Source organism: Dryobates pubescens, chromosome 1, assembly GCF_014839835.1.
Source record: "Dryobates pubescens isolate bDryPub1 chromosome 1, bDryPub1.pri, whole genome shotgun sequence".
Lineage (NCBI taxonomy): Eukaryota > Metazoa > Chordata > Aves > Piciformes > Picidae > Dryobates > Dryobates pubescens.
In genome coordinates, this window is record NC_071612.1 from 117,912 (window position 1) to 131,901 (window position 13,990).

Sequence of the window (13,990 nt, forward strand, 5' to 3'; positions counted from 1 at the left end):
AAAATAAAATCTCAGCAGCTTTCATCAGTTGTTGCACTTGAAAGAGAGTTTTGTAACTTCATTGCAGAGCAGGTGATCCCAGTATTGTACCCTGACTGCAGGTTGTGCACGGCCCATTGAAATTCTTGACAATAGCCAGAGCCAGCTCTGACATGACTCATGCCTTTGCTTCTGTTTACTTTAGTATGGTCTGAATTGCCACAGGGAGTTAGAAAGTGACAGTGGCTAATGCAGGACTTCACCTGCTCAGAGATGACCTCTTGTGGCTCAGGCCTGGCACCTAAGCTTCACCTCCCATCATCAGTCATTAGAGGGCTGGGAATTGTCTTTCCAAGAGAGCAAGGGCAGAAAGGCAGCTGCTAAGTGCTCTTTGATGGCAGAGTTTTTCAAATGAGCAGCTTTGAGAAGTGTCTCTGGACAGCATGGGTAATAGCTTATTGATACCAGAGGAGAGCTTTTAATATGTTGTCTAGATGTAGGTATCAGCCTTACAGAAGCTCCACAGCTCCTCTCCCGTTTCCTCGCACATGTGGAGCTGTTTGTCCTGGTTCATGCTGGGGATACAGCTCTGCACTGCACCTCACCATCCTGCACACACAATAGATGTATCCCAGCGTAGCCTTGGAGGGCTGCCACTGCTTGTCCGTGAAATGCTGGGCCTACTCCTGGCTTTGTTCCTTGTAAGGAATCACAGTCCCATATTCCTCTCAGGACACAGCCCCAAGTCCTCAGCAGATGTCTTTATTAGCAGCTGCACTCACATTTTCTTAGCTACTTTTCTGATCAAATGACAGTACACAGGAGGAATGTGTACCTGTGTCCATCCTCATGACCTGAGGGCTCGTAAGACTGGACAGACTTCTTTGTGTTCCCTGTTTGCGTTGTATGTTGTATGTTCTATTCTATTCTATTCTATTCTATTCTATTCTATTCTATTCTATTCTATTCTATTCTACACAAGAGGAAAGAGTCTGCTGTGTATTGCAGATTTGCCCTGGGTTATGTTCATGGGGCACAGCAGTGAGACTGCAAATTGGCAAGATGCAGCCTGTTTCAGGTGGTCAGTGAGTGTTCTGTGCATGCCTTTCTCCTCTCCCACCCCACACTTACTGAGAAGATTTATGGAACAAGAGACTGCACATTACAATTCTGCAGCCTTTCCAGGACCTGCAGTGGCTGAGTGATACAGGCTGTATCTCTAGCTTAGATTTGAAACAAAGCCACAGGATGTTATTGCATTTTAAATGCAAACCTAATCTCCTAGTTTATGGCTTGTTGTGCCACCCAGCAAAGTTATTTATAACATACATCACATTTTTAATTATCCTACAAGAATTTGTCTTTCACAGGGCCCAAGGGGGGTTAATGTAAAAGCTACCTTAAATAGTTGATGTGCAGTGGCATCCAACAATTCATTTTATCTTAATTGACCAAGTAGAGTTAATGGATGGAAGAACATACTTAAGAGGCCCTGCCTGTTTTGCTAAGACCCCTCTTAAAGATCTTATAAAAGGACCCTTTCTCTTGAGTAATTGACTGGATTAATGAGATGCTATCCTTCAAAGTCCTAGAGCAAGCAGATTCAGACCTATCAACCAGAGAACACCTTTTGGTGCTCTGCCTAACTCATGCTACACCAGCTTTATCAGTGTCACAGGGATGTTCTCAGACTTGTTCTTCTCAAAGGAAATACAGATGGGTAAACTGGGTACTAATTCACTAAACATCCCCAGTGGGCCCTCTAGGCAAGCTGACCTATTCCAGAATAGCTACTTTGGTGTTTCTGCTGAAGTTTCTCAGCTGACCCTCTTAAATTTCTGGTGTCAGACTGCATTCTTAGTTCAGAGCTGACCAAAAGATTTCAGAAAAGTCTCCTCCTTAGCACACATGCCTTCAGAAATAGTGGACTGCATATAGCACAATACATCTTTGAAGGCAGGTAAGGACAGAATATGAGCTAAACCTGAGCATCTCAAAACCTTTTATTTACATTTTCTGCTTTCACATTGTCAGGCTTAAAAGAACAATCTAGACAATGGTACTGAGATCAAAACACATCACAGAGAATACACTCAGGGTAGAGAGCCACAGTGAGAGTGATACATAGCAACATGGTGAAAATGTGAAAACATCCTTTAAACTGTGCTGGACAAACTATTTATCTTGCCATTTGCTTGCAGTATTGCTTTGATGTCTGAGAGAGAAATAAAATGTGTGTGCTTAACTGAATAGTCCAGGGGGAAAAAGCAATTAACCAAAAGAAAAGGATTGTGTAGTTCCCAACATTTGTTCTAATTGTTTCAGTAGCAAGTGAGGAAAAAGGAAAGAAAAAAAAAAGAACTAAAATCTGAACTAAAACATACTTCTGAGTTGCAGAATTAAGATGGGTTTGATGTTCCAGAATGATTAGAGGGGAGGCAGAATTAATTGATTAATCCCAGATGAATGGCACAAATCTACACATTTGTTAATCATGCCAAGCCTAATTTTTCAACTTCAAAAAGCCTCAGAGAAGCAAAACTGCAGCCAGCTTTCATTTTCATCTGGGAACTGAAACTGATGTCTTGGGAGACGGTGGAGAGTCACCAAGCACTTTCATTCAGTCCTACATATTAGCAGTCCAGTTCTGCTTCTCTCCTGGAAATACTCTGCTTTAACAACCTTGCCAATGTCTGAGACACAAGAAAATTCAACTGACATTTCCTCCACATGTCAGGAAAGAAAAGCCAGATACAAGATCTCAGTTAGTCTGGAATTCCAGGAGCTCCATTTATTTTTCTGGTAAGACCACAGGGTAGTTGGGTCTCAAATCCCGTACATGCTTTCAAGTGCAAAGGTAACCCCTTCTGGAAGGATCACCATGAGATAACAGGTTTCTCAGTAGTGTCCATTCCTTTCATATGTCCTCAGATCTCTCTGAAAACTGATAGGAAAAGCTGCCCAACTTCCCTGGCCTTCTGATCACAGAATCACTGAACCACTGGGTTCTGGGCCCCTCAGTTTAAGAAGGACATCGAGACACTTGAACATACCCAGAGAAGGGCAACAAGGCTGGTGAGAGGCCTTGAGCACAAGCCCTGTGAGGAGAGGCTGAGGGAGCTGGGGGTGCTTAGCCTGGAGAAGAGAAGGATCAGAGGTGACCTCATTGCCCTCTACAACTACCTGAAAGGTGGTTGTAGACAGGAGGGGGTTGGTCTCTTCTCCCAGGCAACCAGCACCAGAACAAGGGGACACAGTCTCAAGCTGTGCCAGGGGAGGTTTAGACTCGAGGTGAGGAGAAAGTTCTTCACAGAGAGAGTTGTTCGCCATTGGGATGTGCTGCCCAGGGAGGTGGTGGAGTCACCATCCCTGGAGGTGTTCAAGGGGAGATTGGACGTGGCACTTGGTGCCATGGTCTAGTCGTGAGGTCTGTTGGGACAGGTTGGACTTGATGATCCTTGGGGTCTCTTCCAACCTTAGTTACTGTGATACTGTGATACAGAACATTAGGGGCTGGAAGGGACCTTGGGAGATCATCCAGTCCAAGTGCCCTGCCAGAGCAGGATCACCCATACCAGACCACGCTATACTGATAGGGAGGTATTTATGCACAGCCAGCTTGCAGGAGATGGGCATGGCTTTGTTCAGGGATAGTCTTTGTGAGGGGTAGAGAAGCACTCAGGAGACAGTCTCCCTCACACTGCCATAGGGCACTGAACCTTGCAGCACCAGCACTAAGAGCTATTGCAATGATACAGGAAAAAGATGACTGCATTTTCCATTGTTTTCCTGTCCCACAACCAGATGACAGGACAAGCAGATGCTGGCCTGAGAGCAACTGGCAGCCCAGTTTTCAGCTTGTGTTTCAAGGGATCTACTATCACAACAGCCCCATGCAGAGCTACAGGCTGGGGTCAGAGTGGCTGGAGAGCAGTCAGGCTGAGAGGGACCTGGGGGTGCTGGTTGACGGTAGACTGAACATGAGCCTGCAGTGTGCCCAGGCAGCCAAGAGGGCCAAGGGCATCCTGGCCTGCATCAGGAACAGTGTGGCCAGCAGGAGCAGGGAGGTCATTCTGCCCCTGTACACTGCACTGGTTAGGCCGCACCTCGAGTCCTGTGTCCAGTTCTGGGCCCCTCAGTTTAGGAAGGAGGTTGACTTGCTGGAACGAGTCCAGAGAAGAGCAACAAAGTTGGTGAGGGGTTTGGAACATAAGCCCTATGAGGAGAGGCTGAGGGAGCTGGGGTTGCTTAGCCTGGAGAAGAGGAGACTCAGGGGTGACCTTATTACTCTCTACAACTACCTGAAGGGTGGTTGTAGACAGACGGATGTTGGTCTCTTCTCCCAGGCGGCCAGTACCAGAACAAGAGGACACAGTCTCAGGCTGCGCCAGGGGAGGTTCAGGCTAGATGTTAGGAAAAAGTTCTATACAGAGAGAGTGATTGCCCATTGGAATGGGCTGCCTGGGGAGGTGGTGGGGTCGCCATCACTGGAGGTGTTCAGGGGAAGACTTGATGGGGAGCTTGGTGCCATGGGTTAGTTGTTTGGGCGGTGTTGGATTGGGTGATGGGTTGGACACGATGATCTTGAAGGTCTCTTCCAACCTGGTTTATTCTATGTATTCTATGTATTCTATGTATCTAAAATGCCCCAACTCTTTCCTAGTAGCAAAATTATGTTGGGAATCTTGGCCTGAGGCTAAGACACGTTTGGCACAAATTACCACTGCTTCAGAACATCTCTGTGGGAGAGATTTTGGGCTGATCATCTATGAATATGGCCTCAAGGACAAAGGACATTTTGGTCAATAACAAGAAAAGCTGCATAATCTGTACAGATTCCTTTGTGGCTCTGGCAACACAAAGAGCTGTAGTAATGCTGACAGTGGTAGGAGATGAGCCAAGTCTCACTCCAGTCAGAAATGCTTTTGTTCTCATTTTGGTTTTGGTTTGTTAATAGGGAATATTAATCTTGTCATCTAGACAGGTTTCCTTCTAATCCCAGCTTCACTGCATTTTTGCCCTGGTTTGTTCCCAGACCTGGCAGTGTGGTAGTGTTAAAGCAGCTGATCCTGCTAGTAGAGGGAAATGACAGCTCCCCTTCCATCTTAAGAGCCCCGCAGGGCAGCATGGTGTTCATTATGTTGAACTTGCTGTGAGTGTTTTCCATGGGAAGTAGGCAATAATGAACTGGTAATAAAATTAAAATAGAACATAAAGACTCTGGCTCCAAGTTTTAGTGACTAGGTTACACTACCAAAAATAAAGAATAATCAGGAACATGCCCCTGATCTCCAGTCCGTGATATGTGCCACATCATCACTCTTTCCTTTTGTGAAAGGTGTCAGCTTTCTCTAACTGGGTCCAGAATTCAGATTCAGAAAAACACTGGTAGGTCTGTTGTAGCTGGAAAAGTGACTACAAGTGGAATCTGGATGAGAAAAGATACCATTCCAGATGCTCATTCAGGGTTCATTGGTATGCTCTGCTGGTCTGTGCCTCTGAGGGCCTGAGCAGCTGTTTATGGTTTGACTGCCCTGATAACTCAGGCTAGCACCTGAAAATAGAGTGAGCTGAATCATTTTCCATACAAGCATTCTCTCTGAACAACACGTCTGCTTAAGGGAAACCCCTATATGCTGTAGCCTGAGATACAGAAACCCAGTCTCTCCTTGTCCTGGATCTGGTTCTTGTCCCAGATTATTTTGAATTGGTCAGCACTGGGAGTTAGTTCTCAGTTTCTCACAACCCAGTGCCTGAAACAGCAGTCATAGGGTGAAAGAAATACCCTCAGGTTTTGTCTCCATTCAACCAAAAAGCTTCAAGGCATAAAGAGGAGCAACACTACTGCAGGCTGCTATTTTAAAAGGAACCTGCAGACTTTTCACATAGATAAACATGGCATCACTTGAATCATGAAATCTATGTGACAGGCCAGGAACTTCAGAGAATGGGACCAGGACGGGAAGTTGGAAAGATCTGTTGGAAAGTCTGGGAGCATCTCCTACTTAAAAATACTGATTTTAATTTCAGTGATAAGTGAACAGATTACTTAGGGCAGAGAACAGCATGCCTTCTGCAAAACATCACATCATGTTGCACCTTACAGGACAGGGCCAGACAAGATCTTTTCAGTGTGGTTAGAGTTACCTCTTCACCTTCCACAACCTTTTTCAAGTGGCTTCGACAGCACAGTTCATAAATAAGGCATCTCTGCAAAAGGGCTGTTGAGCACATCAGTGATTTCCCATGTCAGTCACATAAGCAGTCTGCCAGGAGCATGGGCATCACTCAGACTACCACAGCTCTTACTCTACCAGCATACATTCACTCTCAGAGCAAAGAGAGAACTGACAGCTGTGCTGTGATGCAAAAGGCAGAAGGCAGCTTAAAAGAATCACAACACAAGATGATAACAGGACATACCTGGACAGAGTGGGCAGCTTCACTGCATTTTCCATGGCTCACAGGGATGCTACCTTCCTTTGTCCCCTTTCTGATACACTGTATGGTGCTCTGGTCCTCCTGCCCACGGTGCCATCTGAAAAGCAAACAGCACAGAGTGGCTGCAGAATACACAGCAGAGACAATCAGGTCTGTGCACACCTCAGGACACACACTGTCTGTATATCCTGGGTAGTCCCATGGCCTTGTGCAGCCCACATTAAAGCCCAGACTATGGTGTTCAAACAGTTTAAGCTGATCCATTCCACTGCTGCCTACCATGTCCTCTTCCTGTATATTGTTCCAGGGGCTTGTTTGACCCCATTCAGGCAGCTAAATGGGTAAACCTTACTTATTTTTCTGGTGCTGAGCTAGTTTCAGGTTGAGGACCCAGACATGCACACTTGGCCCCGTGCTACAGCTATGCTGCCAGACCTCTGACTGTAGCACACAAAGAGCTTTCTCCCCTGCAAAGTGAACCAGTACATGTGGAGCAAATCCTAACCTGCCAGCATACAGAACACTTTATTACAGAGATAGAAGCAAGACTAAGCCATAGATAAATTGCTTGATGAGGGCCAGCTCTTGTCTTTTGCATTCGTGCTGCTGGGCCATGGCTTCTGGTCACAGGATTACACAAGCTCCCAGGCTGACAGACATTGCTTATATTGCTGCTCAGCCCCAGGGCAGAAGGCCTGGCTGTGCTTTCCACACTGCTCTCTCTGCCACAGCAGTGAAGCTGTCACTTAAAGAATGGCTCAGGAGGAAACTATCAGGGACCTTCTCTGCCACTTGCACACACACAGGTCTATGGGGCCAGATGACTCTGTGCCTTAACTTACATGTGAGCAGGAGTCTAGTGGTACCCATCCCTCTTTGACTTAAGGACTGGACCATAACAGCGAAATCCCTTTCAGTTTGTACTCAATGGGAAAAACAGAAGCCAAATTGTGCCCTAAGGCAGATGGACAGAGCAGTTCTGCCTTACATGCTCAAAGGGATCTACAGTGTCCAAAGCCTTCAGCCTTACCTCTATATTCGACATGACATTGCTCTGGGGTGAGCCAATTTACACAAATGAGAGCCAAAGCAGAAAGAAGTTAAGAAGGGTGTCAAAGATAATAACAAAGAATTTGTAACAGGCCAGAGCTTTCAGCTTTGCTTCCCAGACAGTAGTCTGCTCACAGAGGTGCACTTTTTGTACTCTTGAGATGACCATCAGGTTACTAGATGAAGGCCACTTCTTACAGAAGATGTCTGCAGATGGCATTAATTTATGAGAGGAATAAGTCTTACAGAGGGTTCAGAGTGAAATCAGAGAGTCTTCTGTTCTAAGGCAATGAGTATTAAATACAGAGACTCCACCGAGGTCAAGGTGAATTCCTCCCAGTTTTACACCTTACTGTCGCTAAGTCATTTTATAGAGAGGAACAGGACAAAAGTGCTGAGTGGTTTCATTGTCAGAGGCCATTTGTGTTGTGACTAGGGACTGCTCAGCAAATCCCTTGAAACCCATCCTGAAAGTTAGTGGTTGGTTTCCTTGTTATCTTCTGTCCTTTGACAGATGTGCAGCATGAAAAGCTTCAACATGATGCAGATGTATGGCCTGCACAGTCTGGGAAGGAAGAAGGGTTTGACAGAACAAACAGAGCCTTTTAGCACTGCAAAGCACTCAGGTCTCAACATTGCCTCTCTCAGTTCAGGTTTTCAAGCACTGCAAGGATTCCACATAGCAAAAGGTTACCAGAGGTGGGGGACAGTAGGGTGCTGCAAAACAACTGGGCTGTGATTTAGCAAGGGAAAGAAGAGGAAGAAAAGCATAAGAAGAGCTGTGCTGATGCCGTAAGGAACACCTCTGCTGGTGCTGTTGGATAGAAAAGTTCTGGGGGGCTGTGAAGCTACTGATTTAATGACAGTAAAAGCTGTGTGGTGGCTGCTGTGAGATGTAAGGAGTGTGCTCAGTAGAACCAGTAAGGGCAGAGCTGCCTTCAAGAAGCCATTCTATATTCTCAGCCACCCCTTTGTACCTCTGGCATGGCAGTGAGCTGAGCTCAGCCCTCCTAGTTCCTTGCCAGGTCACCTCTGTGGAGGAAAACTTCCCTGTTTACAGGAAATGCAGGACAAGGGCTGGAGGGCCAGGCCAAGCACAAGCTGAAGACACCACAGCTTGCTGTCTCTGCAGTGTGCTGGGAAGAGCAGGGAGGGGTGTGCCACTTGTCCTAGTCCCAAGGACTGGGTTTTGGGCTCAGGCATGTCCAACTTTTGCTGTTGCTTCGTTTTTCTAGTGATCTACAGCTGCAGCGTCAGGCAGGAGAATGGTGCCCACAAAGGACAGTGCACCTGGGGTACATGTGGCCAAGCCTGAGACATGACTGGGCTGTGAAGGTGTGAAGAACAAGAGCAGCCCATCCATCCCAGCACATACAGAACATGGCCAGTGAGACCTCACTGTCAGGTCTTCTCTTATCCCTCTGCTATTTGTACTGCTCCAGGCTGGTTTAGCTTGCACTCCCTTCCAGAACTACAACTTCTCTAGCACCATTGTTCTGTGAGCACTGGCATTTGAAGGGACATGGCCAGCACATCTCAACAGCCCAACATTATACATTTCAGATGTAGAAAGAGCCACCTGATGGAAAGGATGGATACTCCAGAGAGATCATAAAGTGTAAGTGAGAAAACTGTGCACAATAAAAATACAGCATCTGGCAGTCTGTGAATTGTGTTCTCTGAGGTCTCACTCCTGTTGTGTATCTCCACAGTGCTCCCTTATTTCCCATGCACACACCATCTGTGCTCAGGCTGGTCCCAACTTCTGCTGGGGAGGGATCACAGGCAGTAGAGACTTGCCTCTTCACATTATAAACAAAGCTTCCCTCTCTTTGATGGCTTCGTCCCCTGCTCAGCCCACAGATTCTTCTCCTTTAAGGTCAGATGTAAACATCACTATAGGGGCAGGATAACCACACTCTCTGTAGACTCCAGAACCTCTCTTTCCAGACGTACCAGTCCACAGTGAAGGTAGATAGATAGCCAGCAGAGTGCATCTGCACAGCTTCTTCCTGCTCCATACCGACTGGCTGCACTGCTAATTACACTAACTGGTGCTGAAGAGAAGACTTCTGTTGCACACTTTCTTCCCTATCATTGCTACAAGGAAGAGAATTGCATGGGGATTACCAAGTCTGTTGAAATACTACCAACAGGCTGGGCAATGGCTGGCTGGCAAGCAGCCCTAAGGAGAGAGCCTTGGGGGTGCTGGTGGATGAGAAGCTCAACATGAGCTCTCAGTGTGCACTTGCAGCCCAGAAAGCCAATCAGAGCCTGGGCTGCAGCAAGAGAAGTGTGGCCAGCAAGTCAAGGGAGGTGATTCTCCCCCTCTACTCAGCTCTGCTGAGACCCCACCTGGAGTACTGCATCCAGTTCTGGAGCCCCTGTTAGAAGAGGGACACGGACATGCTGGAAGGTGTCCAGAGAAGGGCCATGAGGAGGAGCAGAGGGCTGGAGCACCTCTCCTGTGAGGACAGACTGAAAGAGTTGGGGCTGTTCAGTCTGGAGAAGAGAAGGCTCCGAGGTGACCTTATGGGGGCTTTCCAGGATCTGAAGGGGGCTACAAGCAGGCTGGGAAGGGACTTCTTAGGATATCAGGTAGTGATAGGACTAGGGGGAATGGAATGAAGCTGGAGGTGGGGAGATTCATACTGGACATGAGGAAGAAGTTCTTCCCCATGAGAGCGGTGAAGCCCTGGAATGGGTTGTCCAGGGAGGTGGTTGGGGCCCCGTCCCTGGCGGTGTTTAAGAGCAGGCTGGATGAGGCTCTGGCCAGCCTGATCTAGTGTGGGGTGTCCCTGCCTGTGTCAGGGGGGTTGGAACTAGATGATCCTTGTGGTCCCTTCCAACCCTGACTGATTCTATGGTTCTATGATTTCTCTGCTTATTTTCCACACTGTCACTTTTACTAGCATCTTGCATTGCATTCAAGTTTATTGGTTGCACTAAGTTTATTTAGCAGTGCTTTTAATGAGCACCTTCACCTGGTGACCAGTTCCTGGGTACAGTCCAAGTCTTCAGGAGCTAGGATTGCTAGGAACACAAAAAATGGGTGAGAGAATGTGAATGTATTTGAGTAAAACATATGCTGCATATCAGGAAAGGAGTAGTATCCAGGAGCTCTGTGGCAGAGGTGACGACCTCAGTGCTGCTGGAGTGGGTGGAGAAGGGCAGGATGAAGAGAGTGGCACAAACATGCCTGTGCTCATTTTATTTGCAAAGGGGACCCATAAGATTTTGGGACTTCTCTTTAAACACAGCAAATGCCACTGGACTGCAGGGCTGCTATAAACAAAGCCTCTGCAGCAGCGCAGCAATACTGCAGGCTTTGCTGACCTGTGAGCCTTCAGCAGTGCTGCTCACAGTGACTGCCAGACTGAGGCAACCTTCACAAGTTGTGATGTGCTGCTTACATTAATGCACTGCAGCTGTTCATCAGAGAGAGAGAAAAGGAGAGAGGGACTTGGTGTCACCTCTGCCAGGGCAAGCAGTGACAAACTGTAGAGGTGCTGTGCAATGGCTGAGCTATGAACAAGCCTCCAGAGCTCCTTCCTCCATCTGCCCTGACCTTGCTTCCCCTCGTGCTGAGGGAGGTTTGGGGAGGTGTGGTGATGCTGCCCGCACTGAGAGATGGCAGGCACGAATAATAACCAGGAGAAAACACTGGTGGGGAACAGTGGTGCTGATGTTATTTGGCCCCTTTGCTCTGCACATGAGGGAGGAGCTGGCTGCAGAAATGAGAGGCTGGCAGCTGCAGCTGCAGCTGCATGGGAGGGAGAAACAGAGCCCTGCCTGCAGCTTGGAAGTGAATGCAGATATGTAGGGAGTTTCCTTTCCGAAAGGAAACAGGAGTCTGGTCCATGGCCTTGGCATGGACCTTCATTGCCCTCCCACTTTCATTAACCCATCATTGCTTTGTCTCCTGCCACTCTTGCATCGGCTTTGAAGCTCTGGATTTGTTCACATCTGGGATCCCCACGTGGGAGATCAAAGGAAAATAAAGAGATGAGGCAGAGCTGTGAAAGCACATCAGCAATGTTTCAGAGGAAATGAGAACTAAAGGAATCATACACCCTGAGTTTACAGGCTGACCTGCTTGGCCTGGACGTCTGCAGGAACACACAGATGTCAGATTTTGTTTCTCACAACAACAGACTTTCCTTTTGGGCTGAACACTGCAACCTGCCCCTGACCTGGGGCCACAGTGATGTGTAAGCTATGTGTAAGCTCCTAGAATGATAATGTTGCTAAAAATACAGATCTGGTCCTTGAATGTGAAAAGACAGCAAGGTGAGGTAGGAATAGATGCACTGGTGTAACCGCCACTGCTTTTGCTGGTGCTGGAATGTGGAGTCCAGCAGCATCAAGAGCGGTACTAAAACTGGCTGGTGATACAAAGTGCTACTCAAATGGTCAGTAAATCGGATAATGCTGCTGGGTAACTGGACGAAGTCAAGAGATTAAATGATAGGAGGCATGATGAAGTAAGACACCAAGAGCTTTACCTATTTCAAAGAAAAGACAAAATGGATAGAACAGCTTGAATACAGATTGTGAGTGCCTGCACAGTAACACAACTTGGAAGATTGCCTCCATTTCAGCAGAAAAAGGTTTAACAAGGTCCAGTGTCTGAAATTTAGAGCTAGGTGCATGCAGAGCAGCAATAAAAGACACCTTTTTACAGCAAAGGGCAGGCACCATCTGAAGAACCTACCTCTAGTCATGCTTTGTGAAGGGGCTGAAACCAGTCCACACAGGCAGGAGTCTGGGGGTGATAAGCTGGAGCCAGGGGTGAAGCCAGCAGCCCAGCTGAAGTGCATGGACACTAATGCATGCAGCATGGGCCACAAACAAGAGGAGCTGGAAGCCTTGTTGCAGCAGGAAAGTTATGATGTAGTTACCATCAGAGATGTGGTGGGATGACTCACATGACTGGAGCGCTGCAATTGACGGCTACAGGCTCTTCAGGAGAGACAGGCAAGGAAGAAGGGGTGGAGGGGTGGCCCTGTACATCAGGGAGGCTCTAGATGCCATTGAGCTGGAGAGCAGGGATCATCAGGTTGAGTGCTTGTGGGTGAGAATTAGAGGGAGGACCGGCAGGGCTGACATCCTGGTTGGAGTCTGTTACAGACCACCCAACCAGGAGGAAGATGTCGATGAAGCATTCTATAGGCAGCTTACGGCTGTCTCAAGATCTCCTGACCTTGTCCTCATGGGCGACTTCAACCTGCCTGACATCTGCTGGGATCTCAACACAGCAGAGAGGAGGCAGTCTAGGAGGTTCTTAGAGTGCATGGAGGACAGCTTCTTATCCCAGGTGCTGCGTGAGCCTACCAGGGGAAAGGCTCTGCTTGACCTCCTCTTCACCAACAGGGAAGGGCTGGTGGGGATGTGGTGGTTGGAGGCTGTCTGGGGTCCAGCGACCACGAGATAACTGAGTGTTCAATATGCAGCCAAGCTAAGAGGGGCAGCAACAAAACCTTCACTCTGGACTGCCGGAGGGCAGACTTCAGGTTACTCAAGAAACCAACTCAGTAGGTACCTTGGGAAACAGCCCTTAAAAACAAAGGGGTCCAGGAGGGCTGCACCTGCTTCAAGACAGAACTCTTGAAGGCTCAGAACAGGCTGTGCCAATGTGCCAGGAGATGAGCCCCGGGGCAGACAGCCTGGATGGCAGTGAGCTTCTAAAAGAACTAAGGGGAAAAAGGAGAGTGTACCATCTTTGGAAGAAAGGGGAGGCAACCCATAGAATGTTTAAGGATGTTAGGTCATGTAGGAAAAAAATTAGGGTGGCAAAAGCACATTTGGAGCTTAGACTGGCCTCTGCTGTGAAGGACAACAAAAAGTCCTTCTATAAATACATGAATAGCAAGAGGAGGGCAAGGACAACCTCCACTCCTTGGTGGACACGGAGGGGAACGTTGCAACTAAAGATGAGGAAAAGGCAGAGGTGCTTAACACCTTCTTTGCCTCAAATTTTACTAGCAGGACAGAATGTCTTCCAGACAGCTGGCCTGCAGAGCTGGCAGATGGAGGCAGGGAGCAGCATAGTTCCCCTGTGATCCAGGAGGAAGTGGTTAGAGATCTCTTTAGCCGCTTGGATCCCCACAAGTCCATGGGACCAGATGGGATCCATCCTAGGGTGCTGAGAGAGCTGGCAGATGTGCTGGCCAAGCCGCTCTCCATCATTTTTCAGCAGTCCTGGCTCACTGGAGACATCCCAGAGGACTGGAAGCTGCCAACGTGGTGCCCATCCACAAGAAGGGCTGGTTGGATGAGCCAGGGAATTCCAGGCCTGTCAGCCTGACCTCAGTGCCAGGCAAGATTATGGAACAGTCATCCTGAGTGCAATCACACAGCACTTAGAGGATGGCCAAGGGATCAGGCCCAGCCAGCATGGATTTAGGAAGGGCAGGTCCTGCCTCACCAACCTGATCTCCTTCTATGCCCAGGTGACTGCCTGGTGGATGTGGGGCAGGCTGTGGATGGAGTCTGCCTGGACTCCAGCAAGGCCTTTGAC

General features: G+C 48.1%; 1 protein-coding gene across 1 annotated transcript in view; it reads left to right on the plus strand.

Moving 5' to 3' along the window:
• Nucleotides 1-13,990, plus strand: part of FGD5 (FYVE, RhoGEF and PH domain containing 5) — an 84,668-nt gene that overhangs the window by 20,045 nt on the left and 50,633 nt on the right. The window lies entirely within an intron of this gene.